The 27,305-nt window shown below is 52.2% G+C and overlaps 10 non-coding genes and 12 pseudogenes across 10 annotated transcripts; all 22 read left to right on the top strand.

Moving 5' to 3' along the window:
- The first annotated feature begins 1,674 nt into the window (after positions 1–1,674).
- LOC144151250 (5S ribosomal RNA) lies at positions 1,675–1,793 on the top strand (annotated as a pseudogene).
- Positions 1,794–2,329: 536 nt separating this feature from the next.
- LOC144151127 (5S ribosomal RNA) lies at positions 2,330–2,448 on the top strand. Its single transcript, XR_013318731.1, has one exon. It is a non-coding gene; the product is annotated as a 5S ribosomal RNA (ribosomal RNA).
- A 537-nt stretch (positions 2,449–2,985) lies between these two features.
- On the top strand, positions 2,986–3,104 carry LOC144151126 (5S ribosomal RNA). The gene has a single exon (XR_013318730.1). It is a non-coding gene; the product is annotated as a 5S ribosomal RNA (ribosomal RNA).
- Positions 3,105–3,677: 573 nt separating this feature from the next.
- Positions 3,678–3,796, top strand: LOC144151249 (5S ribosomal RNA; annotated as a pseudogene).
- A 537-nt stretch (positions 3,797–4,333) lies between these two features.
- Positions 4,334–4,452, top strand: LOC144151212 (5S ribosomal RNA). The gene has a single exon (XR_013318812.1). It is a non-coding gene; the product is annotated as a 5S ribosomal RNA (ribosomal RNA).
- Positions 4,453–4,989: 537 nt separating this feature from the next.
- Positions 4,990–5,108, top strand: LOC144151124 (5S ribosomal RNA). The gene has a single exon (XR_013318729.1). It is a non-coding gene; the product is annotated as a 5S ribosomal RNA (ribosomal RNA).
- Positions 5,109–5,681: 573 nt separating this feature from the next.
- On the top strand, positions 5,682–5,800 carry LOC144151280 (5S ribosomal RNA; annotated as a pseudogene).
- Positions 5,801–6,375: 575 nt separating this feature from the next.
- LOC144151278 (5S ribosomal RNA) lies at positions 6,376–6,494 on the top strand (annotated as a pseudogene).
- A 5,471-nt stretch (positions 6,495–11,965) lies between these two features.
- Positions 11,966–12,084, top strand: LOC144151273 (5S ribosomal RNA; annotated as a pseudogene).
- Positions 12,085–12,654: 570 nt separating this feature from the next.
- On the top strand, positions 12,655–12,773 carry LOC144151248 (5S ribosomal RNA; annotated as a pseudogene).
- A 536-nt stretch (positions 12,774–13,309) lies between these two features.
- Positions 13,310–13,428, top strand: LOC144151123 (5S ribosomal RNA). The gene has a single exon (XR_013318728.1). It is a non-coding gene; the product is annotated as a 5S ribosomal RNA (ribosomal RNA).
- A 536-nt stretch (positions 13,429–13,964) lies between these two features.
- LOC144151122 (5S ribosomal RNA) lies at positions 13,965–14,083 on the top strand. Its single transcript, XR_013318727.1, has one exon. It is a non-coding gene; the product is annotated as a 5S ribosomal RNA (ribosomal RNA).
- Positions 14,084–14,620: 537 nt separating this feature from the next.
- On the top strand, positions 14,621–14,739 carry LOC144151121 (5S ribosomal RNA). The gene has a single exon (XR_013318726.1). It is a non-coding gene; the product is annotated as a 5S ribosomal RNA (ribosomal RNA).
- Positions 14,740–15,311: 572 nt separating this feature from the next.
- On the top strand, positions 15,312–15,430 carry LOC144151247 (5S ribosomal RNA; annotated as a pseudogene).
- A 537-nt stretch (positions 15,431–15,967) lies between these two features.
- LOC144151120 (5S ribosomal RNA) lies at positions 15,968–16,086 on the top strand. The gene has a single exon (XR_013318725.1). It is a non-coding gene; the product is annotated as a 5S ribosomal RNA (ribosomal RNA).
- Positions 16,087–16,650: 564 nt separating this feature from the next.
- LOC144151277 (5S ribosomal RNA) lies at positions 16,651–16,769 on the top strand (annotated as a pseudogene).
- Positions 16,770–17,304: 535 nt separating this feature from the next.
- Positions 17,305–17,423, top strand: LOC144151119 (5S ribosomal RNA). Its single transcript, XR_013318724.1, has one exon. It is a non-coding gene; the product is annotated as a 5S ribosomal RNA (ribosomal RNA).
- Positions 17,424–17,997: 574 nt separating this feature from the next.
- On the top strand, positions 17,998–18,116 carry LOC144151246 (5S ribosomal RNA; annotated as a pseudogene).
- A 2,369-nt stretch (positions 18,117–20,485) lies between these two features.
- On the top strand, positions 20,486–20,604 carry LOC144151244 (5S ribosomal RNA; annotated as a pseudogene).
- Positions 20,605–21,140: 536 nt separating this feature from the next.
- LOC144151118 (5S ribosomal RNA) lies at positions 21,141–21,259 on the top strand. The gene has a single exon (XR_013318723.1). It is a non-coding gene; the product is annotated as a 5S ribosomal RNA (ribosomal RNA).
- A 569-nt stretch (positions 21,260–21,828) lies between these two features.
- LOC144151243 (5S ribosomal RNA) lies at positions 21,829–21,947 on the top strand (annotated as a pseudogene).
- Positions 21,948–22,520: 573 nt separating this feature from the next.
- Positions 22,521–22,639, top strand: LOC144151276 (5S ribosomal RNA; annotated as a pseudogene).
- Positions 22,640–27,305: the final 4,666 nt, after the last annotated feature.

Raw genomic sequence — 27,305 nt, 5'->3', positions numbered from 1 at the left:
AGAGAGCAGGCAGGGGAGGTCGTCGCACTGGCTGAGGCATTTTGTCGATTCTCGGGGGCCCAACTCAATCTTTTGAAATCAGAGGGCGCATGGCTAGGGGAATGGCCCACCAAACCACAACAACTCTACGGAGTTCGATGGAGGGAGGGCATCACCCGCTACCTCGGGGTAAACCTAGAAAACCGCACAGCCACCGCCCCCAGGTGGCAGACGAAACTGGCAGCTGCTGGAAGGAACTTGGAACCCTGGAGAGCGCGACATATTGCCCTTTTCTCTAGGGCACATGTCTGCAACGCCGTGGTATACCCAGCCATCTTGTACGCGGCCCGAGTCTCGACCATTGACGCAGGCTCAGTGGCCAAGTTACATCGGTTGTTCGCTGTTTTCGTCTGGCGATCCACGTATGAGCCCATGCGCCGCACCAACGTTTTCTGGAGCGCTGAAGCCGGGGGGCTAGGGCTCGTTAATTTAGAGCTTAAACTAACCGTGCAACGATTTTTGTACTTCCGAGATCACCGAGATGGCTTCCTCCAGGCGGCAGTGCAAAATGTAGGCGCGTTGCACCTCGCCCCTTGGCTCGCAACAACAGCGGCGCTCCTAGGTGGTGCCCGTGCAACAGGTTTTTACAGAGAAGTGGCGGGGGCGGTGGCCCTCTTACAGGAGCGCTTCTCGTGGGAATACCTCTGCTCAGTGAAACCAAGGAAGCTGTATTGGGACCTCGTAGAGCAGACCCTCCCACCGCCCATGTACCGCCTGCCACCCCTTGGTCGGCCGAAAAGTGACGTCCTGCGGCGAGTACGGAAGCTCCCTATCCCGACTGGCTCGAAGGACTTTTTCTTCCGCTTTCACACGTGTATACTGCCTACAAAGGCAAGACAGGAGGAACGCGGTTTTTTTTTGCCAGGAGGGGCCAACTGTCTGCTGTGCGGAGGGAGGGAAACTGCCGAGCACGTATTCATGGACTGTAACACGGCGTTCTACTTCTGGGATGAGCTGCAGTGCTCCTTCAACACGCGCTGGAGAATCACTTGGACAAATCTGAAGTTCCTAGACGCGGCCTCGGAACGCCCGCTCCTTCGCGACTGTGTCCACGTAATAGGGCTCCACTCGCTATGGAGGGCGAGAGTCGACGCCGTCGAATGTACTGAGCGCCCCCGACCGGCGTGGCGACACTTCGTCCAAAAGGCACAATGGGCAATTGCCGCCCTCGACGGGGATGAGGCAGACTCCGAGCTACGCGACGCACTGGAACGGGGAACGCGAGCACTCATGGATTTCAAGTCACAACAGCAGAGGAGATGGGACGCAATTTGAGGGCTAGCCCCGGGTAACGCTGGTGTCCAGTTATACCAAGAAATGGCTTTACCCAAGACCTCTGATTTCTCCCTTCCCTCTATCCCGTTCACTTCAAACTTTGTGCAATGACACAGTAGCCCTGTTGGCAACCTCTCTTGCTTAAGTTTCACAAACGCTCTGTGACTTCGCGGACAATACTCCCCGATTGGCTTACAGTTACTTGGCAAAGCATCCTGACCCTCTCCTCGCATGATAGCCGATCACCTCATTTTTATGTTTAAGTGGAGCCATGTTCTGATGCGCTCGGAAACCACTGTAATCACTGCATACTGTTCTGTATATATTTGTAAATAAAGTTATTGTTACAAAAAAAAAAAAAAAATCGGCCATACCATGCTGAATACGCCGGTTCTCGTCCGATCACCGAAGCTAAGCAGCATTGGGCTCGGTCAGTACTTGGGAGGGAGACCACCTGGGAACACCGAGTGCCGATGGCATCCTCTTTTGCTTTTTAAAACTTTCCGTATTAATTTGCGTTCAAAGAGTTGTTTCTATTTTTTTTTCCCCCACCAAGTTTCGTTTGCCCCCTGGCGGTGGCGGGGGCGCGGAAGGACCACTAGATGATGCTTCGCCGCAGCGCAGCGGGCGAGTTAGCCGATTTTCCACCCTTCGTTGGGCGCGGCGGATTACCTGTGACTGACTCGTCTTTCTATCTGCCCCTCGAAGGTCGTGAAAGCAGGCATTTCGCACTTCCGGAGCACCTGCGGCTAATGTGCGACAAACGGAAGCATTCCCCAACGTCTAGCCAGCGTGACCACAACGACTCAAGGCCACATTCGTTTCCAAAAGTGTTCCCCAAGTGCGCGCAGCAATGTTCGGCGACTTGAGGGCTTCGTGCGACGTCGCGGGATCCCTAGGATATGGAGTGATGTGTTGCGGCGGCCGTGTGTCCTGCCGAACAACAGGTGAAATGGTAGAGATGCTGGTTGTTGGTGTAATGTGTTATAAAAAGGCACGTAAGGCTTCGATTCTCGCCATCGGCCATACCATGCTGAATACGCCGGTTCTCGTCCGATCACCGAAGCTAAGCAGCATTGGGCTCGGTCAGTACTTGGGAGGGAGACCACCTGGGAACACCGAGTGCCGATGGCATCCTCTTTTGCTTTTTAAAACTTTCCGTATTAATTTGCGTTCAAAGAGTTGTTTCTATTTTTTTTTTCCCCCACCAAGTTTCGTTTGCCCCCTGGCGGTGGCGGGGGCGCGGAAGGACCACTAGATGATGCTTCGCCGCAGCGCAGCGGGCGAGTTAGCCGATTTTCCACCCTTCGTTGGGCGCGGCGGATTACCTGTGACTGACTCGTCTTTCTATCTGCCCCTCGAAGGTCGTGAAAGCAGGCATTTCGCACTTCCGGAGCACCTGCGGCTAATGTGCGACAAACGGAAGCATTCCCCAACGTCTAGCCAGCGTGACCACAACGACTCAAGGCCACATTCGTTTCCAAAAGTGTTCCCCAAGTGCGCGCAGCAATGTTCGGCGACTTGAGGGCTTCGTGCGACGTCGCGGGATCCCTAGGATATGGAGTGATGTGTTGCGGCGGCCGTGTGTCCTGCCGAACAACAGGTGAAATGGTAGAGATGCTGGTTGTTGGTGTAATGTGTTATAAAAAGGCACGTAAGGCTTCGATTCTCGCCATCGGCCATACCATGCTGAATACGCCGGTTCTCGTCCGATCACCGAAGCTAAGCAGCATTGGGCTCGGTCAGTACTTGGGAGGGAGACCACCTGGGAACACCGAGTGCCGATGGCATCCTCTTTTGCTTTTTAAAACTTTCCGTATTAATTTGCGTTCAAAGAGTTGTTTCTATTTTTTTTCCCCCCACCAAGTTTCGTTTGCCCCCTGGCGGTGGCGGGGGCGCGGAAGGACCACTAGATGATGCTTCGCCGCAGCGCAGCGGGCGAGTTAGCCGATTTTCCACCCTTCGTTGGGCGCGGCGGATTACCTGTGACTGACTCGTCTTTCTATCTGCCCCTCGAAGGTCGTGAAAGCAGGCATTTCGCACTTCCGGAGCACCTGCGGCTAATGTGCGACAAACGGAAGCATTCCCCAACGTCTAGCCAGCGTGACCACAACGACTCAAGGCCACATTCGTTTCCAAAAGTGTTCCCCAAGTGCGCGCAGCAATGTTCGGCGACTTGAGGGCTTCGTGCGACGTCGCGGGATCCCTAGGATATGGAGTGATGTGTTGCGGCGGCCGTGTGTCCTGCTGAACAACAGGTCAAATGGTAGAGATGCTGGTTGTTGGTGTAATGTGTTATAAAAAGGCACGTAAGGCTTCGATTCTCGCCATCGGCCATACCATGCTTTACCAAAAAAAAAAAAAAAATCGGCCATACCATGCTGAATACGCCGGTTCTCGTCCGATCACCGAAGCTAAGCAGCATTGGGCTCGGTCAGTACTTGGGAGGGAGACCACCTGGGAACACCGAGTGCCGATGGCATCCTCTTTTGCTTTTTAAAACTTTCCGTATTAATTTGCGTTCAAAGAGTTGTTTCTATTTTTTTTTTCCCCCACCAAGTTTCGTTTGCCCCCTGGCGGTGGCGGGGGCGCGGAAGGACCACTAGATGATGCTTCGCCGCAGCGCAGCGGGCGAGTTAGCCGATTTTCCACCCTTCGTTGGGCGCGGCGGATTACCTGTGACTGACTCGTCTTTCTATCTGCCCCTCGAAGGTCGTGAAAGCAGGCATTTCGCACTTCCGGAGCACCTGCGGCTAATGTGCGACAAACGGAAGCATTCCCCAACGTCTAGCCAGCGTGACCACAACGACTCAAGGCCACATTCGTTTCCAAAAGTGTTCCCCAAGTGCGCGCAGCAATGTTCGGCGACTTGAGGGCTTCGTGCGACGTCGCGGGATCCCTAGGATATGGAGTGATGTGTTGCGGCGGCCGTGTGTCCTGCCGAACAACAGGTGAAATGGTAGAGATGCTGGTTGTTGGTGTAATGTGTTATAAAAAGGCACGTAAGGCTTCGATTCTCGCCATCGGCCATACCATGCTGAATACGCCGGTTCTCGTCCGATCACCGAAGCTAAGCAGCATTGGGCTCGGTCAGTACTTGGGAGGGAGAACACCTGGGAACACCGAGTGCCGATGGCATCCTCTTTTGCTTTTTAAAACTTTCCGTATTAATTTGCGTTCAAAGAGTTGTTTCTATTTTTTTTTTCCCCCACCAAGTTTCGTTTGCCCCCTGGCGGTGGCGGGGGCGCGGAAGGACCACTAGATGATGCTTCGCCGCAGCGCAGCGGGCGAGTTAGCCGATTTTCCACCCTTCGTTGGGCGCGGCGGATTACCTGTGACTGACTCGTCTTTCTATCTGCCCCTCGAAGGTCGTGAAAGCAGGCATTTCGCACTTCCGGAGCACCTGCGGCTAATGTGCGACAAACGGAAGCATTCCCCAACGTCTAGCCAGCGTGACCACAACGACTCAAGGCCACATTCGTTTCCAAAAGTGTTCCCCAAGTGCGCGCAGCAATGTTCGGCGACTTGAGGGCTTCGTGCGACGTCGCGGGATCCCTAGGATATGGAGTGATGTGTTGCGGCGGCCGTGTGTCCTGCCGAACAACAGGTGAAATGGTAGAGATGCTGGTTGTTGGTGTAATGTGTTATAAAAAGGCACGTAAGGCTTCGATTCTCGCCATCGGCCATACCATGCTGAATACGCCGGTTCTCGTCCGATCACCGAAGCTAAGCAGCATTGGGCTCGGTCAGTACTTGGGAGGGAGACCACCTGGGAACACCGAGTGCCGATGGCATCCTCTTTTGCTTTTTAAAACTTTCCGTATTAATTTGCGTTCAAAGAGTTGTTTCTATTTTTTTTTCCCCCACCAAGTTTCGTTTGCCCCCTGGCGGTGGCGGGGGCGCGGAAGGACCACTAGATGATGCTTCGCCGCAGCGCAGCGGGCGAGTTAGCCGATTTTCCACCCTTCGTTGGGCGCGGCGGAATACCTGTGACTGACTCGTCTTTCTATCTGCCCCTCGAAGGTCGTGAAAGCAGGCATTTCGCACTTCCGGAGCACCTGCGGCTAATGTGCGACAAACGGAAGCATTCCCCAACGTCTAGCCAGCGTGACCACAACGACTCAAGGCCACATTCGTTTCCAAAAGTGTTCCCCAAGTGCGCGCAGCAATGTTCGGCGACTTGAGGGCTTCGTGCGACGTCGCGGGATCCCTAGGATATGGAGTGATGTGTTGCGGCGGCCGTGTGTCCTGCCGAACAACAGGTGAAATGGTAGAGATGCTGGTTGTTGGTGTAATGTGTTATAAAAAGGCACGTAAGGCTTCGATTCTCGCCATCGGCCATACCATGCTTTACCAAAAAAAAAAAAAAAATCGGCCATACCATGCTGAATACGCCGGTTCTCGTCCGATCACCGAAGCTAAGCAGCATTGCGCTCGGTCAGTACTTGGGAGGGAGACCACCTGGGAACACCGAGTGCCGATGGCATCCTCTTTTGCTTTTTAAAACTTTCCGTATTAATTTGCGTTCAAAGAGTTGTTTCTATTTTTTTTTCCCCCACCAAGTTTCGTTTGCCCCCTGGCGGTGGCGGGGGCGCGGAAGGACCACTAGATGATGCTTCGCCGCAGCGCAGCGGGCGAGTTAGCCGATTTTCCACCCTTCGTTGGGCGCGGCGGATTACCTGTGACTGACTCGTCTTTCTATCTGCCCCTCGAAGGTCGTGAAAGCAGGCATTTCGCACTTCCGGAGCACCTGCGGCTAATGTGCGACAAACGGAAGCATTCCCCAACGTCTAGCCAGCGTGACCACAACGACTCAAGGCCACATTCGTTTCCAAAAGTGTTCCCCAAGTGCGCGCAGCAATGTTCGGCGACTTGAGGGCTTCGTGCGACGTCGCGGGATCCCTAGGATATGGAGTGATGTGTTGCGGCGGCCGTGTGTCCTGCCGAACAACAGGTGAAATGGTAGAGATGCTGGTTGTTGGTGTAATGTGTTATAAAAAGGCACGTAAGGCTTCGATTCTCGCCATCGGCCATACCATGCTTTACCAAAAAAAAAAAAAAAAAATCGGCCATACCATGCTGAATACGCCGGTTCTCGTCCGATCACCGAAGCTAAGCAGCATTGCGCTCGGTCAGTACTTGGGAGGGAGACCACCTGGGAACACCGAGTGCCGATGGCATCCTCTTTTGCTTTTTAAAACTTTCCGTATTAATTTGCGTTCAAAGAGTTGTTTCTATTTTTTTTTCCCCCACCAAGTTTCGTTTGCCCCCTGGCGGTGGCGGGGGCGCGGAAGGACCACTAGATGATGCTTCGCCGCAGCGCAGCGGGCGAGTTAGCCGATTTTCCACCCTTCGTTGGGCGCGGCGGATTACCTGTGACTGACTCGTCTTTCTATCTGCCCCTCGAAGGTCGTGAAAGCAGGCATTTCGCACTTCCGGAGCACCTGCGGCTAATGTGCGACAAACGGAAGCATTCCCCAACGTCTAGCCAGCGTGACCACAACGACTCAAGGCCACATTCGTTTCCAAAAGTGTTCCCCAAGTGCGCGCAGCAATGTTCGGCGACTTGAGGGCTTCGTGCGACGTCGCGGGATCCCTAGGATATGGAGTGATGTGTTGCGGCGGCCGTGTGTCCTGCCGAACAACAGGTGAAATGGTAGAGATGCTGGTTGTTGGTGTAATGTGTTATAAAAAGGCACGTAAGGCTTCGATTCTCGCCATCGGCCATACCATGCACACTCGCCGACCGGTTCTCGTAGGGAGCGGTCGCGCGATGGCTAGCTCCGCAGGAGTACGGGCGAGCGGAGGCGCCGAACCGGTTTCGCCGCCGAGCGGCCCGCCGGCCGGGTACCGATTTCTCCTACCCGCGCTTCCCTCCAACGAAGGCATGAAGGCGTGCGTCGTGTTGCACTGCGACCTCGAAGGACGGCCATACAGGATCGAGGATTTCCGCTCACCGCTGGAGGAGCTTGGAGTCATCAAGGCGGTGAGTGGCATCGGGCCATTCCAAATGAGCCACGTTTGGTTGGTGAAGTTACGAACGAAGGAGGCGAAGGAGAAGCTCGTCATGAGCGGAAGTTTACGAGTTAAGGGGCGGCATTGTGCTGTCATCGATCCAGCGAGGCAGGACATGACTGTCAAATTGCACTGGGTGCCGTTTGATGACCCCGACGAGCCACTAGCGAGGATTCTTAGCGAGTTCGGCGAGGTGAAGGAGATGAAGAGGGAGGAATGGAGAGTCGCCGGTTTTAGTCTGCCGGACTCGACAACCCGCACGGTCAGAATGACCCTGCGGGAGGGGGTCGTCCCGGACTCTCTCCCGGAACTCATCCAGTACGGAGACGGTGTGGTGTTGTGTGTGGTGCCGGGCCGAGCCCCTACATGCCTGCGGTGCGGGATGCGGGGACACATTCGGCGTGACTGTGCGACGCCGCAGTGCTCGAAGTGCCGCGTTTTCGGGCACGTGCGGCACGATTGTGTTCGTACTTACGCGAACGTGACGGGAAACCGTCGCGGGAATGAGGTCGCTCCAGATCTTATGGATCAGGAGGAAGCGGAGCGAGCGGCAAGCGCGGCGCCGGTGTCAACCAGCAGCACGGGCAGCGGCGGAGACGGCGATGGCGTGCTGGCCCCCCTGGCAGCGAACAATGAGCCGGCTCCCAAGATGGCTGCCCCAGCAGAAGGGACCGAGCAAGTTGGTGAGGAAGCCGGGAGAAAGGAGGAGGAAACCACCCAAGAAGTGGACGAGACGAAAGAGAGCGAGAAGAACGCCATTCTGGCCGAGTCCGAAAACAGTGAGGAGGAAGGAAGCAGCTCGGAGGGGGCCATGGATGCCACACAGGCTTCTGCGAAAAGGCCCCGCGACGCGGGGGAAGAGGCCCTCGCGGCTCAGCGGCTGCGGCGGCTGGAAAACGAGTGGAAGGTGGTGGGGAGGAAAAAGAAATTTGGAAGCCTCTCGCAGCGATCCACTTCACTGACCCGCGAACAAAAACCTGACCATGGAGGCAGCGGGTGACCGTCGCCTGTGAACGAGTGAGGGGACAGAATGGTTCTGGCGTATGGTGGCTAGCGTGAGTTCTTTGGTGTTTGTTTGCCTCTCCTTTTCACGCGGTTTCGGGGGTCTGTATTTTACTTCTGTTTTTTTTTTAAATGAATCTTAAGCTGAAAGCACCTTTAAAAATAGGGACGCTAAACGTCCGAGGGTTGGGGTCTAAAAAGAGGCGAAACAGTGTGTCTTCTTTAATTAATAAAAATCAGCTAGACATTCTTGGCATTCAGGAAACTAAAGTTGAAACCGAAGCACACACTGACAGCATGGTTGAGCCATTTGTGGAAAATTTCATGGTTGCAGTGAGCCACTCGTTTGGGTTTTCGGCTGGGTGTTGCCTGTTAATTAGGAAGTCGTTAGAAGTAGTGATTCAAAATGTAGTCAGCTGTAAGGATGGTAGATTTGTTTTGTGTGATTTCATTTATGCAGACATTGAGTTTAGAGTAGTGTGTTTATATGCGCCGACAAAACCTGCTGCGCGATACACTTTTTTTGAAAGTATAGAAAACTACCTTGAAACCGAAAGAGTGTTAATAATACTAGGAGACTTTAATTGTGTGTGCGAGCGTAAAGATCGGTCAAATCAGGACGCGGCTGTAGATCGCAGCGCGAAGCTGCTTGCCAAAATCGTGGCAGACAGTGGTCTGGAAGATGTGGCATTGGTAGGCGAAGAAGCGAAAACGGTACATTATACACACTTCCAGGGCGCGAGTCATGCGCGTTTAGACCGCATTTATGTCTCCGCTGAATTGGTGCCTTGTTGTAGAGAATATAAAGTTGAAGAAGTGTCTTTTAGCGACCATTGTTTGGTAGCGGTATCCCTAGGGGAAAAAATCAAGCGTAGTCATAAGTTTAACTGGTCCTTGTGGAAAATCAACGCGAGGCTGCTTGATGATAAAGAGTTTGTTGGTAGTGTAAAAAATTACTGCGATAACGACTACGGAAGAAATTGCAATAGTAAAAGCGAAGCATGGGAGTGCTTTAAACAAAAAGTTAAACTTATGGCCATAGAAAGATCTAGTATGATAAGAAGAAGTGATATACAGGAGGAAACACTCTTACGCCGCAACCTAAAATCTTTAATTGAAGAAGAAACAAAGCGGCCGGGAATATTTATTGAGGATATAAATAAAACAAAACAGGAGCTCGAAAGGATAGATATAGATAAATATAAAGGAGCTGCAGTGAGAGCACGAGCTGAAAAATATCTGGCGGGTGAGCAGCCAACAAAGCGGGCCATAGCTGACGAAAAGCGTCATGCACGCAAACAAGATATTGGCGAAATAGAATGGGCAGGTGTTTTAACTAGGGATGAGGCGGAAATAGCGCAAGCTTTCACCCAATATTATCAGGAACTTTTTGCACTGAAGAACCCGACCGAAAACGGTTTCGAAACAGAGTTTTTGAACTTACTGCCGCAACTGGATAGCGAAAGTACTGAAATGATGGAAAGGGAGATCACCCTGAGCGAAATCGAAGAGGCTATCGACAACTTGAACTCGGGTAAATCACCAGGACCTGACGGAATCAGTTCAGTGTTTTATAAGAAGTTTAAAGGGGAAGTTGCGGGTCTCCTTCATGGAGTGTTTAAGGAATCTTTTGAGCTTGGCCGTCTCCCTCCTTCCTTTTCCAAGGCTCACACGGTTTTGATTCCGAAGGGGGAAACGCCAGAAATATTAATTAAAGTTACAGGGTACAGACCAATTACGTTGACCAACACAGATTATAAAGTACTCATGAAAGTCTTGGCCAGCAGATTACAAAGTGTCATAACAGGGATAATAGGCCCGCATCAAACATGCGGAATTAAGGGCAGAACAATCTTTTCAAACATTCATGTGGCTCGAAGTATCCTCGAGTACTGCGATGCAGACCATCGCACTGTAGCTATGGTACAGGTAGACCTTGAGAAAGCCTTTGACCGCGTGTGTCATAGCGTTCTCTTTTCTATTCTGGAGCATGTTAAAGTAGGATCCGTTGTCACCAAAGGGATAAGGATGGCGTACAATAACTGTACCACCAACATCATAGTTAACAAGAAACTTACAGAACAGATAAGTGTTTACTCCTCGGTGAGACAAGGATGTCCATTGAGTCCCCTGCTTTTCGCTCTTTATCTAGAGCCATTGTGTGCCAGGGTAATTGCCAGTGGCAGTATCCGAGGCTTTTGCGTTCAAGCGTGCGAGGTAAAAGTTCTGGCGTACGCTGACGACGTGGCTTTCTTTTGCGCGGACAAAGAAAGCGTTCGAAACACCCTGTCCCTGACACAGAGATTTTGTGAAGTCACAGGTAGCAAGGTCAATTTGAGCAAATGTGTAGGCCTGTGGCACGGTGAATGGGAGGAAACACCGTCGGTTTATGGGGGTATGCAGTGGTTCACCACGCCATCCAAGTATTTGGGCGTGCCTTTAGACCGTTATAAGGAAAACACAGACTACTGGGGGGAGAGGGTTCAGGAGGTGCGTGCGAGCACGTTATCGTGGGGAGGGAGGCAGTTGTCAATTTTTGCGCGGGCAACCGTCTGTAACACGTTTCTAGTAGCCAGGCTCTGGTACGTTATGCAGGTTTTGTCATGTGCCAGAGTCAATGTACAAAAGTTCCACCGAGTATTTGCAGTGTTTGTCTGGCAGTCTTCGTTTGAGCGGACGAGCCGTAGTAATTTGTTTAGAAGACTTGGGGACGGGGGTCTGGGGCTTTCACACCTGTTTGTCAAGCAGGTAGTGTCAAGATTTTTGTATCTAAGGGACCAGTCGGACCCATTTGTTCGCACATGCTTGCAAATCCTGTTGGCCTCGGCACTACCTGATTATGTTGTGTCCACTGTAGATTATATATCGTAAAGAGGAGGCGGGTACCTGCGTGAAGTGGTGTCAGCTTTTCGTTTCTTGTCGGTGCGTTTTTCATTAGACTATCTTTCTACTGTGACCCGTAAAAGACTATCTCGGGATTTAGTGGAAACCCTGTTTCCAGAACCAGTATATCGCTCCATGTATAAGAGTAGACACCGGCCTGACGTGCTAAAGAGAGTGAAGAAAATGGCTGTTCCTGGTGGGATTAAGTCTTTCTTTTTCAACCTGCATACGAACACTCTTCCTGTCATGACATGGCAGGAGAGGAGGGGAGTTTACCTGCCATGGGGACCTGACTGCTACCTGTGTAAGAAACCAGAGACCATAGAACATGTTTTTCTGGACTGCTGGGACGCAGTTTTCTTCTGGGACGTCCTCCAGAGAACAATTAAGAAAGAACTACCTTTGACTGCTCAAGGCATCCGCTATCTCGAGTTACAACCAGATGTAATCCCGTACGACCTCATTTTTCTTCTGGGGTTGCACGCAATATGGCAGAGCAGGCTAGCGGTACGGCATAATGTAAATGCCCGATCCGTTCATGGTTATTTTATTGAAAACGTGTGCAAGGTCCGTGAAGTGTTAAAAATGTGTTATGATGATGATGTTCTGGATTTATGTAACAAATTGATTGAAATGAAAGTCCATTGGAATGTAAATATCGTTTAATGTGGTTGTGAAGTGATTGTTTGTTACACTGAGAAAAATGCTGTTTTGAAGTGCTCTTGTTGAGTTTTGCAATAAAGAAAAAAAAAAAATCGGCCATACCATGCTGAATACGCCGGTTCTCGTCCGATCACCGAAGCTAAGCAGCATTGGGCTCGGTCAGTACTTGGGAGGGAGAACACCTGGGAACACCGAGTGCCGATGGCATCCTCTTTTGCTTTTTAAAACTTTCCGTATTAATTTGCGTTCAAAGAGTTGTTTCTATTTTTTTTTTCCCCCACCAAGTTTCGTTTGCCCCCTGGCGGTGGCGGGGGCGCGGAAGGACCACTAGATGATGCTTCGCCGCAGCGCAGCGGGCGAGTTAGCCGATTTTCCACCCTTCGTTGGGCGCGGCGGATTACCTGTGACTGACTCGTCTTTCTATCTGCCCCTCGAAGGTCGTGAAAGCAGGCATTTCGCACTTCCGGAGCACCTGCGGCTAATGTGCGACAAACGGAAGCATTCCCCAACGTCTAGCCAGCGTGACCACAACGACTCAAGGCCACATTCGTTTCCAAAAGTGTTCCCCAAGTGCGCGCAGCAATGTTCGGCGACTTGAGGGCTTCGTGCGACGTCGCGGGATCCCTAGGATATGGAGTGATGTGTTGCGGCGGCCGTGTGTCCTGCCGAACAACAGGTGAAATGGTAGCGATGCTGGTTGTTGGTGTAATGTGTTATAAAAAGGCACGTAAGGCTTCGATTCTCGCCATCGGCCATACCATGCTTTACCAAAAAAAAAAAATCGGCCATACCATGCTGAATACGCCGGTTCTCGTCCGATCACCGAAGCTAAGCAGCATTGGGCTCGGTCAGTACTTGGGAGGGAGACCACCTGGGAACACCGAGTGCCGATGGCATCCTCTTTTGCTTTTTAAAACTTTCCGTATTAATTTGCGTTCAAAGAGTTGTTTCTATTTTTTTTTCCCCCACCAAGTTTCGTTTGCCCCCTGGCGGTGGCGGGGGCGCGGAAGGACCACTAGATGATGCTTCGCCGCAGCGCAGCGGGCGAGTTAGCCGATTTTCCACCCTTCGTTGGGCGCGGCGGATTACCTGTGACTGACTCGTCTTTCTATCTGCCCCTCGAAGGTCGTGAAAGCAGGCATTTCGCACTTCCGGAGCACCTGCGGCTAATGTGCGACAAACGGAAGCATTCCCCAACGTCTAGCCAGCGTGACCACAACGACTCAAGGCCACATTCGTTTCCAAAAGTGTTCCCCAAGTGCGCGCAGCAATGTTCGGCGACTTGAGGGCTTCGTGCGACGTCGCGGGATCCCTAGGATATGGAGTGATGTGTTGCGGCGGCCGTGTGTCCTGCCGAACAACAGGTGAAATGGTAGAGATGCTGGTTGTTGGTGTAATGTGTTATAAAAAGGCACGTAAGGCTTCGATTCTCGCCATCGGCCATACCATGCTGAATACGCCGGTTCTCGTCCGATCACCGAAGCTAAGCAGCATTGGGCTCGGTCAGTACTTGGGAGGGAGACCACCTGGGAACACCGAGTGCCGATGGCATCCTCTTTTGCTTTTTAAAACTTTCCGTATTAATTTGCGTTCAAAGAGTTGTTTCTATTTTTTTTTCCCCCACCAAGTTTCGTTTGCCCCCTGGCGGTGGCGGGGGCGCGGAAGGACCACTAGATGATGCTTCGCCGCAGCGCAGCGGGCGAGTTAGCCGATTTTCCACCCTTCGTTGGGCGCGGCGGATTACCTGTGACTGACTCGTCTTTCTATCTGCCCCTCGAAGGTCGTGAAAGCAGGCATTTCGCACTTCCGGAGCACCTGCGGCTAATGTGCGACAAACGGAAGCATTCCCCAACGTCTAGCCAGCGTGACCACAACGACTCAAGGCCACATTCGTTTCCAAAAGTGTTCCCCAAGTGCGCGCAGCAATGTTCGGCGACTTGAGGGCTTCGTGCGACGTCGCGGGATCCCTAGGATATGGAGTGATGTGTTGCGGCGGCCGTGTGTCCTGCCGAACAACAGGTGAAATGGTAGAGATGCTGGTTGTTGGTGTAATGTGTTATAAAAAGGCACGTAAGGCTTCGATTCTCGCCATCGGCCATACCATGCTGAATACGCCGGTTCTCGTCCGATCACCGAAGCTAAGCAGCATTGGGCTCGGTCAGTACTTGGGAGGGAGACCACCTGGGAACACCGAGTGCCGATGGCATCCTCTTTTGCTTTTTAAAACTTTCCGTATTAATTTGCGTTCAAAGAGTTGTTTCTATTTTTTTTTTCCCCCACCAAGTTTCGTTTGCCCCCTGGCGGTGGCGGGGGCGCGGAAGGACCACTAGATGATGCTTCGCCGCAGCGCAGCGGGCGAGTTAGCCGATTTTCCACCCTTCGTTGGGCGCGGCGGATTACCTGTGACTGACTCGTCTTTCTATCTGCCCCTCGAAGGTCGTGAAAGCAGGCATTTCGCACTTCCGGAGCACCTGCGGCTAATGTGCGACAAACGGAAGCATTCCCCAACGTCTAGCCAGCGTGACCACAACGACTCAAGGCCACATTCGTTTCCAAAAGTGTTCCCCAAGTGCGCGCAGCAATGTTCGGCGACTTGAGGGCTTCGTGCGACGTCGCGGGATCCCTAGGATATGGAGTGATGTGTTGCGGCGGCCGTGTGTCCTGCCGAACAACAGGTGAAATGGTAGAGATGCTGGTTGTTGGTGTAATGTGTTATAAAAAGGCACGTAAGGCTTCGATTCTCGCCATCGGCCATACCATGCTGAATACGCCGGTTCTCGTCCGATCACCGAAGCTAAGCAGCATTGGGCTCGGTCAGTACTTGGGAGGGAGACCACCTGGGAACACCGAGTGCCGATGGCATCCTCTTTTGCTTTTTAAAACTTTCCGTATTAATTTGCGTTCAAAGAGTTGTTTCTATTTTTTTTCCCCCCACCAAGTTTCGTTTGCCCCCTGGCGGTGGCGGGGGCGCGGAAGGACCACTAGATGATGCTTCGCCGCAGCGCAGCGGGCGAGTTAGCCGATTTTCCACCCTTCGTTGGGCGCGGCGGATTACCTGTGACTGACTCGTCTTTCTATCTGCCCCTCGAAGGTCGTGAAAGCAGGCATTTCGCACTTCCGGAGCACCTGCGGCTAATGTGCGACAAACGGAAGCATTCCCCAACGTCTAGCCAGCGTGACCACAACGACTCAAGGCCACATTCGTTTCCAAAAGTGTTCCCCAAGTGCGCGCAGCAATGTTCGGCGACTTGAGGGCTTCGTGCGACGTCGCGGGATCCCTAGGATATGCAGTGATGTGTTGCGGCGGCCGTGTGTCCTGCCGAACAACAGGTGAAATGGTAGAGATGCTGGTTGTTGGTGTAATGTGTTATAAAAAGGCACGTAAGGCTTCGATTCTCGCCATCGGCCATACCATGCTTTACCAAAAAAAAAAAAAAATCGGCCATACCATGCTGAATACGCCGGTTCTCGTCCGATCACCGAAGCTAAGCAGCATTGGGCTCGGTCAGTACTTGGGAGGGAGACCACCTGGGAACACCGAGTGCCGATGGCATCCTCTTTTGCTTTTTAAAACTTTCGGTATTAATTTGCGTTCAAAGAGTTGTTTCTATTTTTTTTTTCCCCCACCAAGTTTCGTTTGCCCCCTGGCGGTGGCGGGGGCGCGGAAGGACCACTAGATGATGCTTCGCCGCAGCGCAGCGGGCGAGTTAGCCGATTTTCCACCCTTCGTTGGGCGCGGCGGATTACCTGTGACTGACTCGTCTTTCTATCTGCCCCTCGAAGGTCGTGAAAGCAGGCATTTCGCACTTCCGGAGCACCTGCGGCTAATGTGCGACAAACGGAAGCATTCCCCAACGTCTAGCCAGCGTGACCACAACGACTCAAGGCCACATTCGTTTCCAAAAGTGTTCCCCAAGTGCGCGCAGCAATGTTCGGCGACTTGAGGGCTTCGTGCGACGTCGCGGGATCCCTGGGATATGGAGTGATGTGTTGCGGCGGCCGTGTGTCCTGCCGAACAACAGGTGAAATGGTAGAGATGCTGGTTGTTGGTGTAATGTGTTATAAAAAGGCACGTAAGGCTTCGATTCTCGCCATCGGCCATACCATGCTGAATACGCCGGTTCTCGTCCGATCACCGAAGCTAAGCAGCATTGGGCTCGGTCAGTACTTGGGAGGGAGACCACCTGGGAACACCGAGTGCCGATGGCATCCTCTTTTGCTTTTTAAAACTTTCCGTATTAATTTGCGTTCAAAGAGTTGTTTCTATTTTTTTTCCCCCACCAAGTTTCGTTTGCCCCCTGGCGGTGGCGGGGGCGCGGAAGGACCACTAGATGATGCTTCGCCGCAGCGCAGCGGGCGAGTTAGCCGATTTTCCACCCTTCGTTGGGCGCGGCGGATTACCTGTGACTGACTCGTCTTTCTATCTGCCCCTCGAAGGTCGTGAAAGCAGGCATTTCGCACTTCCGGAGCACCTGCGGCTAATGTGCGACAAACGGAAGCATTCCCCAACGTCTAGCCAGCGTGACCACAACGACTCAAGGCCACATTCGTTTCCAAAAGTGTTCCCCAAGTGCGCGCAGCAATGTTCGGCGACTTGAGGGCTTCGTGCGACGTCGCGGGATCCCTAGGATATGGAGTGATGTGTTGCGGCGGCCGTGTGTCCTGCCGAACAACAGGTGAAATGGTAGAGATGCTGGTTGTTGGTGTAATGTGTTATAAAAAGGCACGTAAGGCTTCGATTCTCGCCATCGGCCATACCATGCTTTACCAAAAAAAATCGGCCATACCATGCTGAATACGCCGGTTCTCGTCCGATCACCGAAGCTAAGCAGCATTGCGCTCGGTCAGTACTTGGGAGGGAGACCACCTGGGAACACCGAGTGCCGATGGCATCCTCTTTTGCTTTTTAAAACTTTCCGTATTAATTTGCGTTCAAAGAGTTGTTTCTATTTTTTTTCCCCCACCAAGTTTCGTTTGCCCCCTGGCGGTGGCGGGGGCGCGGAAGGACCACTAGATGATGCTTCGCCGCAGCGCAGCGGGCGAGTTAGCCGATTTTCCACCCTTCGTTGGGCGCGGCGGATTACCTGTGACTGACTCGTCTTTCTATCTGCCCCTCGAAGGTCGTGAAAGCAGGCATTTCGCACTTCCGGAGCACCTGCGGCTAATGTGCGACAAACGGAAGCATTCCCCAACGTCTAGCCAGCGTGACCACAACGACTCAAGGCCACATTCGTTTCCAAAAGTGTTCCCCAAGTGCGCGCAGCAATGTTCGGCGACTTGAGGGCTTCGTGCGACGTAGCGGGATCCCTAGGATATGGAGTGATGTGTTGCGGCGGCCGTGTGTCCTGCCGAACAACAGGTGAAATGGTAGAGATGCTGGTTGTTGGTGTAATGTGTTATAAAAAGGCACGTAAGGCTTCGATTCTCGCCATCGGCCATACCATGCTGAATACGCCGGTTCTCGTCCGATCACCGAAGCTAAGCAGCATTGGGCTCGGTCAGTACTTGGGAGGGAGACCACCTGGGAACACCGAGTGCCGATGGCATCCTCTTTTGCTTTTTAAAACTTTCCGTATTAATTTGCGTTCAAAGAGTTGTTTCTATTTTTTTTTTCCCCCACCAAGTTTCGTTTGCCCCCTGGCGGTGGCGGGGGCGCGGAAGGACCACTAGATGATGCTTCGCCGCAGCGCAGCGGGCGAGTTAGCCGATTTTCCACCCTTCGTTGGGCGCGGCGGATTACCTGTGACTGACTCGTCTTTCTATCTGCCCCTCGAAGGTCGTGAAAGCAGGCATTTCGCACTTCCGGAGCACCTGCGGCTAATGTGCGACAAACGGAAGCATTCCCCAACGTCTAGCCAGCGTGACCACAACGACTCAAGGCCACATTCGTTTCCAAAAGTGTTCCCCAAGTGCGCGCAGCAATGTTCGGCGACTTGAGGGCTTCGTGCGACGTCGCGGGATCCCTAGGATATGGAGTGATGTGTTGCGGCGGCCGTGTGTCCTGCCGAACAACAGGTGAAATGGTAGAGATGCTGGTTGTTGGTGTAATGTGTTATAAAAAGGCACGTAAGGCTTCGATTCTCGCCATCGGCCATACCATGCTTTACCAAAAAAAAAAAAAAAATCGGCCATACCATGCTGAATACGCCGGTTCTCGTCCGATCACCGAAGCTAAGCAGCATTGGGCTCGGTCAGTACTTGGGAGGGAGACCACCTGGGAACACCGAGTGCCGATGGCATCCTCTTTTGCTTTTTAAAACTTTCCGTATTAATTTGCGTTCAAAGAGTTGTTTCTATTTTTTTTTTCCCCCACCAAGTTTCGTTTGCCCCCTGGCGGTGGCGGGGGCGCGGAAGGACCACTAGATGATGCTTCGCCGCAGCGCAGCGGGCGAGTTAGCCGATTTTCCACCCTTCGTTGGGCGCGGCGGATTACCTGTGACTGACTCGTCTTTCTATCTGCCCCTCGAAGGTCGTGAAAGCAGGCATTTCGCACTTCCGGAGCACCTGCGGCTAATGTGCGACAAACGGAAGCATTCCCCAACGTCTAGCCAGCGTGACCACAACGACTCAAGGCCACATTCGTTTCCAAAAGTGTTCCCCAAGTGCGCGCAGCAATGTTCGGCGACTTGAGGGCTTCGTGCGACGTCGCGGGATCCCTAGGATATGGAGTGATGTGTTGCGGCGGCCGTGTGTCCTGCCGAACAACAGGTGAAATGGTAGAGATGCTGGTTGTTGGTGTAATGTGTTATAAAAAGGCACGTAAGGCTTCGATTCTCGCCAGGAGACGTCGTAGGAGGTCACCAAACTTGCGGTATACGAGGCAGGTCCATATTCACGAATATCCATGTTGCTCGAAGCATTTTCGAATATTGCGACAGTGAGCTACTCAGAGTAGCCATGCTACAGATCGATCTCTCCAAAGCGTTTGACCGAGTCCCCCACGAAGTCCTTTTTTCCATTCTAGAGTATGTAGGGCTTGGGTCGATTCTTTGTAAAGGGGTGCGCATGGCGTACTCAAATTGCACAACGAGTCTTATAGTTAATGGCGAGCTGTCAAAGCGGATCGACGTCCGCTCATCAGTCCGGCAGGGTTGCCCCATGTCACCATTGTTGTTTTGTTTGTACCTGGAACCCTTGTGTAGGAAAATAATGGGGAGCGACAAGGTCCAAGGTTTTAAGCTACAGTCTAGCGAGGTGCGTATATTAGCGTATGCAGACGACGTGGCCATTTTTGCCACTGACCAAGAAAGCGTCCGCAACGCCCTGAGCATCACACAGAGCTATTGTGACATGAGCGGGAGTGTGATAAACAGGGAGAAGTGTTTGGGGGTGTGGCACGGGACGTGGGGAGATCCTCCCACGTTGTTCGAAAACGTTCAGTGGGACACCACTGCAACTAGGTACCTAGGTGTACCATTGTACCGGTACAGAGAAAATACATTGTTTTGGCGGGAAAAGGCGACAGAGGTGCGGGAAAAGGCGGAACGATGGGGAGGGCGACATTTGTCAATTTTCGCGCGGGCCACCGTCTGTAACGTTTTCCTCGCGGCAAAAATTTGGTATGTGCTGCAGGCGTTGTTTTGTACACGAACGAATCTTCAACTTTTCCACCGTGTGTTCGCCACCTTTGTGTGGAACTCCGGGTGGGAGCGAACGGCGAGGACTAACTTGTTTCGAGCGGTGGGCAGTGGAGGACTGGGTCTAGGGCATCTCTTCTTGAGACAGGTTGTGTCACGGTTTTTGTTTCTTAGGGATCAAAGGGACCCTTTCCTTCGCACTTACATGCAGGTCGCGCTAGCCAGAGAACTGCCGAGCTTCGTTGTGTCGTCGTGTTGGCGAATGTCGAGGGTGTCCTCACGCTTTCTGCGCGAGGTAGTTTTCTCATTTAATTTTTTGTCATGCAGGTTTTCAGTAGAGTATTTGAGTAGTGTCAGTAGACGAGTTCTGTATAAAGACTTAGTAAGTGTTGTTTTCCCTGTACCGTTGTATAGAAGTGTGTATGCAGGCCGCCCGGGCCAGAATGTTCTAAAACGTGTTAAAAAGATGTGGTTACCGCCGGGAGTGAAGACTTTCTTTTTTAACCTGCACACCGGCACGCTGCCAGTACTGGTATGGATGCACGAGAGAGGTATTTTTGTGCCATGGGGTACAGACTGCAGGTTGTGTAAGAAGCCGGAGACTGTAGAGCATGTGTTCATTGACTGTTGGGACGCTGTGTTCTATTGGGACGTTCTTCAGCGCACGCTGCAGAAGGACCTCCCAATAGACGCCTACGGTATCCGGTTTCTTCCCGTTGAGGGTAACGAATACCCCTATGACTTAATAATGCTCTTGGGCCTGCACAGTATCTGGCGGTCGCGTATGGCCGTCAGAAACAGTGACCCCAGGGCACGTTCAGTAGAAGAGTACTTTGTAGAAAGTGTTGGTAGAATCCGCGAAGTGATAGAGAAGGAAAAAGGTGACGAAGAAGTGCTGTCGTTGTTTAGTGAACTAATTAGAATGAAAGTGCATTGTTTCGCCAGGTAAGCCCTGGCTCAGCGTGTTTTGTACAGTTGTTGTTGTTGTTATGCTTCGTTTGGCAATAAAGACAAAAAAAAAAAAAAAAAAAAAAATCGGCCATACCATGCTGAATACGCCGGTTCTCGTCCGATCACCGAAGCTAAGCAGCATTGGGCTCGGTCAGTACTTGGGAGGGAGACCACCTGGGAACACCGAGTGCCGATGGCATCCTCTTTTGCTTTTTAAAACTTTCCGTATTAATTTGCGTTCAAAGAGTTGTTTCTATTTTTTTTTCCCCCACCAAGTTTCGTTTGCCCCCTGGCGGTGGCGGGGGCGCGGAAGGACCACTAGATGATGCTTCGCCGCAGCGCAGCGGGCGAGTTAGCCGATTTTCCACCCTTCGTTGGGCGCGGCGGATTACCTGTGACTGACTCGTCTTTCTATCTGCCCCTCGAAGGTCGTGAAAGCAGGCATTTCGCACTTCCGGAGCACCTGCGGCTAATGTGCGACAAACGGAAGCATTCCCCAACGTCTAGCCAGCGTGACCACAACGACTCAAGGCCACATTCGTTTCCAAAAGTGTTCCCCAAGTGCGCGCAGCAATGTTCGGCGACTTGAGGGCTTCGTGCGACGTCGCGGGATCCCTAGGATATGGAGTGATGTGTTGCGGCGGCCGTGTGTCCTGCCGAACAACAGGTGAAATGGTAGAGATGCTGGTTGTTGGTGTAATGTGTTATAAAAAGGCACGTAAGGCTTCGATTCTCGCCATCGGCCATACCATGCTGAATACGCCGGTTCTCGTCCGATCACCGAAGCTAAGCAGCATTGGGCTCGGTCAGTACTTGGGAGGGAGACCACCTGGGAACACCGAGTGCCGATGGCATCCTCTTTTGCTTTTTAAAACTTTCCGTATTAATTTGCGTTCAAAGAGTTGTTTCTATTTTTTTTCCCCCACCAAGTTTCGTTTGCCCCCTGGCGGTGGCGGGGGCGCGGAAGGACCACTAGATGATGCTTCGCCGCAGCGCAGCGGGCGAGTTAGCCGATTTTCCACCCTTCGTTGGGCGCGGCGGATTACCTGTGACTGACTCGTCTTTCTATCTGCCCCTCGAAGGTCGTGAAAGCAGGCATTTCGCACTTCCGGAGCACCTGCGGCTAATGTGCGACAAACGGAAGCATTCCCCAACGTCTAGCCAGCGTGACCACAACGACTCAAGGCCACATTCGTTTCCAAAAGTGTTCCCCAAGTGCGCGCAGCAATGTTCGGCGACTTGAGGGCTTCGTGCGACGTCGCGGGATCCCTAGGATATGGAGTGATGTGTTGCGGCGGCCGTGTGTCCTGCCGAACAACAGGTGAAATGGTAGAGATGCTGGTTGTTGGTGTAATGCGTTATAAAAAGGCACGTAAGGCTTCGATTCTCGCCATCGGCCATACCATGCTTTACCAAAAAAAAAAAAATCGGCCATACCATGCTGAATACGCCGGTTCTCGTCCGATCACCGAAGCTAAGCAGCATTGGGCTCGGTCAGTACTTGGGAGGGAGACCACCTGGGAACACCGAGTGCCGATGGCATCCTCTTTTGCTTTTTAAAACTTTCCGTATTAATTTGCGTTCAAAGAGTTGTTTCTATTTTTTTTTCCCCCACCAAGTTTCGTTTGCCCCCTGGCGGTGGCGGGGGCGCGGAAGGACCACTAGATGATGCTTCGCCGCAGCGCAGCGGGCGAGTTAGCCGATTTTCCACCCTTCGTTGGGCGCGGCGGAATACCTGTGACTGACTCGTCTTTCTATCTGCCCCTCGAAGGTCGTGAAAGCAGGCATTTCGCACTTCCGGAGCACCTGCGGCTAATGTGCGACAAACGGAAGCATTCCCCAACGTCTAGCCAGCGTGACCACAACGACTCAAGGCCACATTCGTTTCCAAAAGTGTTCCCCAAGTGCGCGCAGCAATGTTCGGCGACTTGAGGGCTTCGTGCGACGTCGCGGGATCCCTAGGATATGGAGTGATGTGTTGCGGCGGCCGTGTGTCCTGCCGAACAACAGGTGAAATGGTAGAGATGCTGGTTGTTGGTGTAATGTGTTATAAAAAGGCACGTAAGGCTTCGATTCTCGCCATCGGCCATACCATGCTTTACCAAAAAAAAAAAAAAAATCGGCCATACCATGCTGAATACGCCGGTTCTCGTCCGATCACCGAAGCTAAGCAGCATTGCGCTCGGTCAGTACTTGGGAGGGAGACCACCTGGGAACACCGAGTGCCGATGGCATCCTCTTTTGCTTTTTAAAACTTTCCGTATTAATTTGCGTTCAAAGAGTTGTTTCTATTTTTTTTTCCCCCACCAAGTTTCGTTTGCCCCCTGGCGGTGGCGGGGGCGCGGAAGGACCACTAGATGATGCTTCGCCGCAGCGCAGCGGGCGAGTTAGCCGATTTTCCACCCTTCGTTGGGCGCGGCGGATTACCTGTGACTGACTCGTCTTTCTATCTGCCCCTCGAAGGTCGTGAAAGCAGGCATTTCGCACTTCCGGAGCACCTGCGGCTAATGTGCGACAAACGGAAGCATTCCCCAACGTCTAGCCAGCGTGACCACAACGACTCAAGGCCACATTCGTTTCCAAAAGTGTTCCCCAAGTGCGCGCAGCAATGTTCGGCGACTTGAGGGCTTCGTGCGACGTCGCGGGATCCCTAGGATATGGAGTGATGTGTTGCGGCGGCCGTGTGTCCTGCCGAACAACAGGTGAAATGGTAGAGATGCTGGTTGTTGGTGTAATGTGTTATAAAAAGGCACGTAAGGCTTCGATTCTCGCCATCGGCCATACCATGCACACTCGCCGACCGGTTCTCGTAGGGAGCGGTCGCGCGATGGCTAGCTCCGCAGGAGTACGGGCGAGCGGAGGCGCCGAACCGGTTTCGCCGCCGAGCGGCCCGCCGGCCGGGTACCGATTTCTCCTACCCGCGCTTCCCTCCAACGAAGGCATGAAGGCGTGCGTCGTGTTGCACTGCGACCTCGAAGGACGGCCATACAGGATCGAGGATTTCCGCTCACCGCTGGAGGAGCTTGGAGTCATCAAGGCGGTGAGTGGCATCGGGCCATTCCAAATGAGCCACGTTTGGTTGGTGAAGTTACGAACGAAGGAGGCGAAGGAGAAGCTCGTCATGAGCGGAAGTTTACGAGTTAAGGGGCGGCATTGTGCTGTCATCGATCCAGCGAGGCAGGACATGACTGTCAAATTGCACTGGGTGCCGTTTGATGACCTCGACGAGCCACTAGCGAGGATTCTTAGCGAGTTCGGCGAGGTGAAGGAGATGAAGAGGGAGGAATGGAGAGTCGCCGGTTTTAGTCTGCCGGACTCGACAACCCGCACGGTCAGAATGACCCTGCGGGAGGGGGTCGTCCCGGACTCTCTCCCGGAACTCATCCAGTACGGAGACGGTGTGGTGTTGTGTGTGGTGCCGGGCCGAGCCCCTACATGCCTGCGGTGCGGGATGCGGGGACACATTCGGCGTGACTGTGCGACGCCGCAGTGCTCGAAGTGCCGCGTTTTCGGGCACGTGCGGCACGATTGTGTTCGTACTTACGCGAACGTGACGGGAAACCGTCGCGGGAATGAGGTCGCTCCAGATCTTATGGATCAGGAGGAAGCGGAGCGAGCGGCAAGCGCGGCGCCGGTGTCAACCAGCAGCACGGGCAGCGGCGGAGACGGCGATGGCGTGCTGGCCCCCCTGGCAGCGAACAATGAGCCGGCTCCCAAGATGGCTGCCCCAGCAGAAGGGACCGAGCAAGTTGGTGAGGAAGCCGGGAGAAAGGAGGAGGAAACCACCCAAGAAGTGGACGAGACGAAAGAGAGCGAGAAGAACGCCATTCTGGCCGAGTCCGAAAACAGTGAGGAGGAAGGAAGCAGCTCGGAGGGGGCCATGGATGCCACACAGGCTTCTGCGAAAAGGCCCCGCGACGCGGGGGAAGAGGCCCTCGCGGCTCAGCGGCTGCGGCGGCTGGAAAACGAGTGGAAGGTGGTGGGGAGGAAAAAGAAATTTGGAAGCCTCTCGCAGCGATCCACTTCACTGACCCGCGAACAAAAACCTGACCATGGAGGCAGCGGGTGACCGTCGCCTGTGAACGAGTGAGGGGACAGAATGGTTCTGGCGTATGGTGGCTAGCGTGAGTTCTTTGGTGTTTGTTTGCCTCTCCTTTTCACGCGGTTTCGGGGGTCTGTATTTTACTTCTGTTTTTTTTTAAATGAATCTTAAGCTGAAAGCACCTTTAAAAATAGGGACGCTAAACGTCCGAGGGTTGGGGTCTAAAAAGAGGCGAAACAGTGTGTCTTCTTTAATTAATAAAAATCAGCTAGACATTCTTGGCATTCAGGAAACTAAAGTTGAAACCGAAGCACACACTGACAGCATGGTTGAGCCATTTGTGGAAAATTTCATGGTTGCAGTGAGCCATGGGTTTTCGGCTGGGTGTTGCCTGTTAATTAGGAAGTCGTTAGAAGTAGTGATTCAAAATGTAGTCAGCTGTAAGGATGGTAGATTTGTTTTGTGTGATTTCATTTATGCAGACATTGAGTTTAGAGTAGTGTGTTTATATGCGCCGACAAAACCTGCTGCGCGATACACTTTTTTTGAAAGTATAGAAAACTACCTTGAAACCGAAAGAGTGTTAATAATACTAGGAGACTTTAATTGTGTGTGCGAGCGTAAAGATCGGTCAAATCAGGACGCGGCTGTAGATCGCAGCGCGAAGCTGCTTGCCAAAATCGTGGGAGACAGTGGTCTGGAAGATGTGGCATTGGTAGGCGAAGAAGCGAAAACGGTACATTATACACACTTCCAGGGCGCGAGTCATGCGCGTTTAGACCGCATTTATGTCTCCGCTGAATTGGTGCCTTGTTGTAGAGAATATAAAGTTGAAGAAGTGTCTTTTAGCGACCATTGTTTGGTAGCGGTATCCCTAGGGGAAAAAATCAAGCGTAGTCATAAGTTTAACTGGTCCTTGTGGAAAATCAACGCGAGGCTGCTTGATGATAAAGAGTTTGTTGGTAGTGTAAAAAATTACTGCGATAACGACTACGGAAGAAATTGCAATAGTAAAAGCGAAGCATGGGAGTGCTTTAAACAAAAAGTTAAACTTATGGCCATAGAAAGATCTAGTATGATAAGAAGAAGTGATATACAGGAGGAAACACTCTTACGCCGCAACCTAAAATCTTTAATTGAAGAAGAAACAAAGCGGCCGGGAATATTTATTGAGGATATAAATAAAACAAAACAGGAGCTCGAAAGGATAGATATAGATAAATATAAAGGAGCTGCAGTGAGAGCACGAGCTGAAAAATATCTGGCGGGTGAGCAGCCAACAAAGCGGGCCATAGCTGACGAAAAGCGTCATGCACGCAAACAAGATATTGGCGAAATAGAATGGGCAGGTGTTTTAACTAGGGATGAGGCGGAAATAGCGCAAGCTTTCACCCAATATTATCAGGAACTTTTTGCACTGAAGAACCCGACCGAAAACGGTTTCGAAACAGAGTTTTTGAACTTACTGCCGCAACTGGATAGCGAAAGTACTGAAATGATGGAAAGGGAGATCACCCTGAGCGAAATCGAAGAGGCTATCGACAACTTGAACTCGGGTAAATCACCAGGACCTGACGGAATCAGTTCAGTGTTTTATAAGAAGTTTAAAGGGGAAGTTGCGGGTCTCCTTCATGGAGTGTTTAAGGAATCTTTTGAGCTTGGCCGTCTCCCTCCTTCCTTTTCCAAGGCTCACACGGTTTTGATTCCGAAGGGGGAAACGCCAGAAATATTAATTAAAGTTACAGGGTACAGACCAATTACGTTGACCAACACAGATTATAAAGTACTCATGAAAGTCTTGGCCAGCAGATTACAAAGTGTCATAACAGGGATAATAGGCCCGCATCAAACATGCGGAATTAAGGGCAGAACAATCTTTTCAAACATTCATGTGGCTCGAAGTATCCTCGAGTACTGCGATGCAGACCATCGCACTGTAGCTATGGTACAGGTAGACCTTGAGAAAGCCTTTGACCGCGTGTGTCATAGCGTTCTCTTTTCTATTCTGGAGCATGTTAAAGTAGGATCCGTTGTCACCAAAGGGATAAGGATGGCGTACAATAACTGTACCACCAACATCATAGTTAACAAGAAACTTACAGAACAGATAAGTGTTTACTCCTCGGTGAGACAAGGATGTCCATTGAGTCCCCTGCTTTTCGCTCTTTATCTAGAGCCATTGTGTGCCAGGGTAATTGCCAGTGGCAGTATCCGAGGCTTTTGCGTTCAAGCGTGCGAGGTAAAAGTTCTGGCGTACGCTGACGACGTGGCTTTCTTTTGCGCGGACAAAGAAAGCGTTCGAAACACCCTGTCCCTGACACAGAGATTTTGTGAAGTCACAGGTAGCAAGGTCAATTTGAGCAAATGTGTAGGCCTGTGGCACGGTGAATGGGAGGAAACACCGTCGGTTTATGGGGGTATGCAGTGGTTCACCACGCCATCCAAGTATTTGGGCGTGCCTTTAGACCGTTATAAGGAAAACACAGACTACTGGGGGGAGAGGGTTCAGGAGGTGCGTGCGAGCACGTTATCGTGGGGAGGGAGGCAGTTGTCAATTTTTGCGCGGGCAACCGTCTGTAACACGTTTCTAGTAGCCAGGCTCTGGTACGTTATGCAGGTTTTGTCATGTGCCAGAGTCAATGTACAAAAGTTCCACCGAGTATTTGCAGTGTTTGTCTGGCAGTCTTCGTTTGAGCGGACGAGCCGTAGTAATTTGTTTAGAAGACTTGGGGACGGGGGTCTGGGGCTTTCACACCTGTTTGTCAAGCAGGTAGTGTCAAGATTTTTGTATCTAAGGGACCAGTCGGACCCATTTGTTCGCACATGCTTGCAAATCCTGTTGGCCTCGGCACTACCTG

This window comes from Haemaphysalis longicornis, unplaced genomic scaffold (assembly GCF_048455015.1).
Source record: "Haemaphysalis longicornis isolate Haplotype H1 unplaced genomic scaffold, Haemaphysalis longicornis Haplotype H1 scaffold_88, whole genome shotgun sequence".
NCBI lineage: Eukaryota > Metazoa > Arthropoda > Arachnida > Ixodida > Ixodidae > Haemaphysalis > Haemaphysalis longicornis.
Note: the sequence above shows the minus strand (reverse complement) of the source record. Positions and strands in the feature narration are given on the sequence as shown.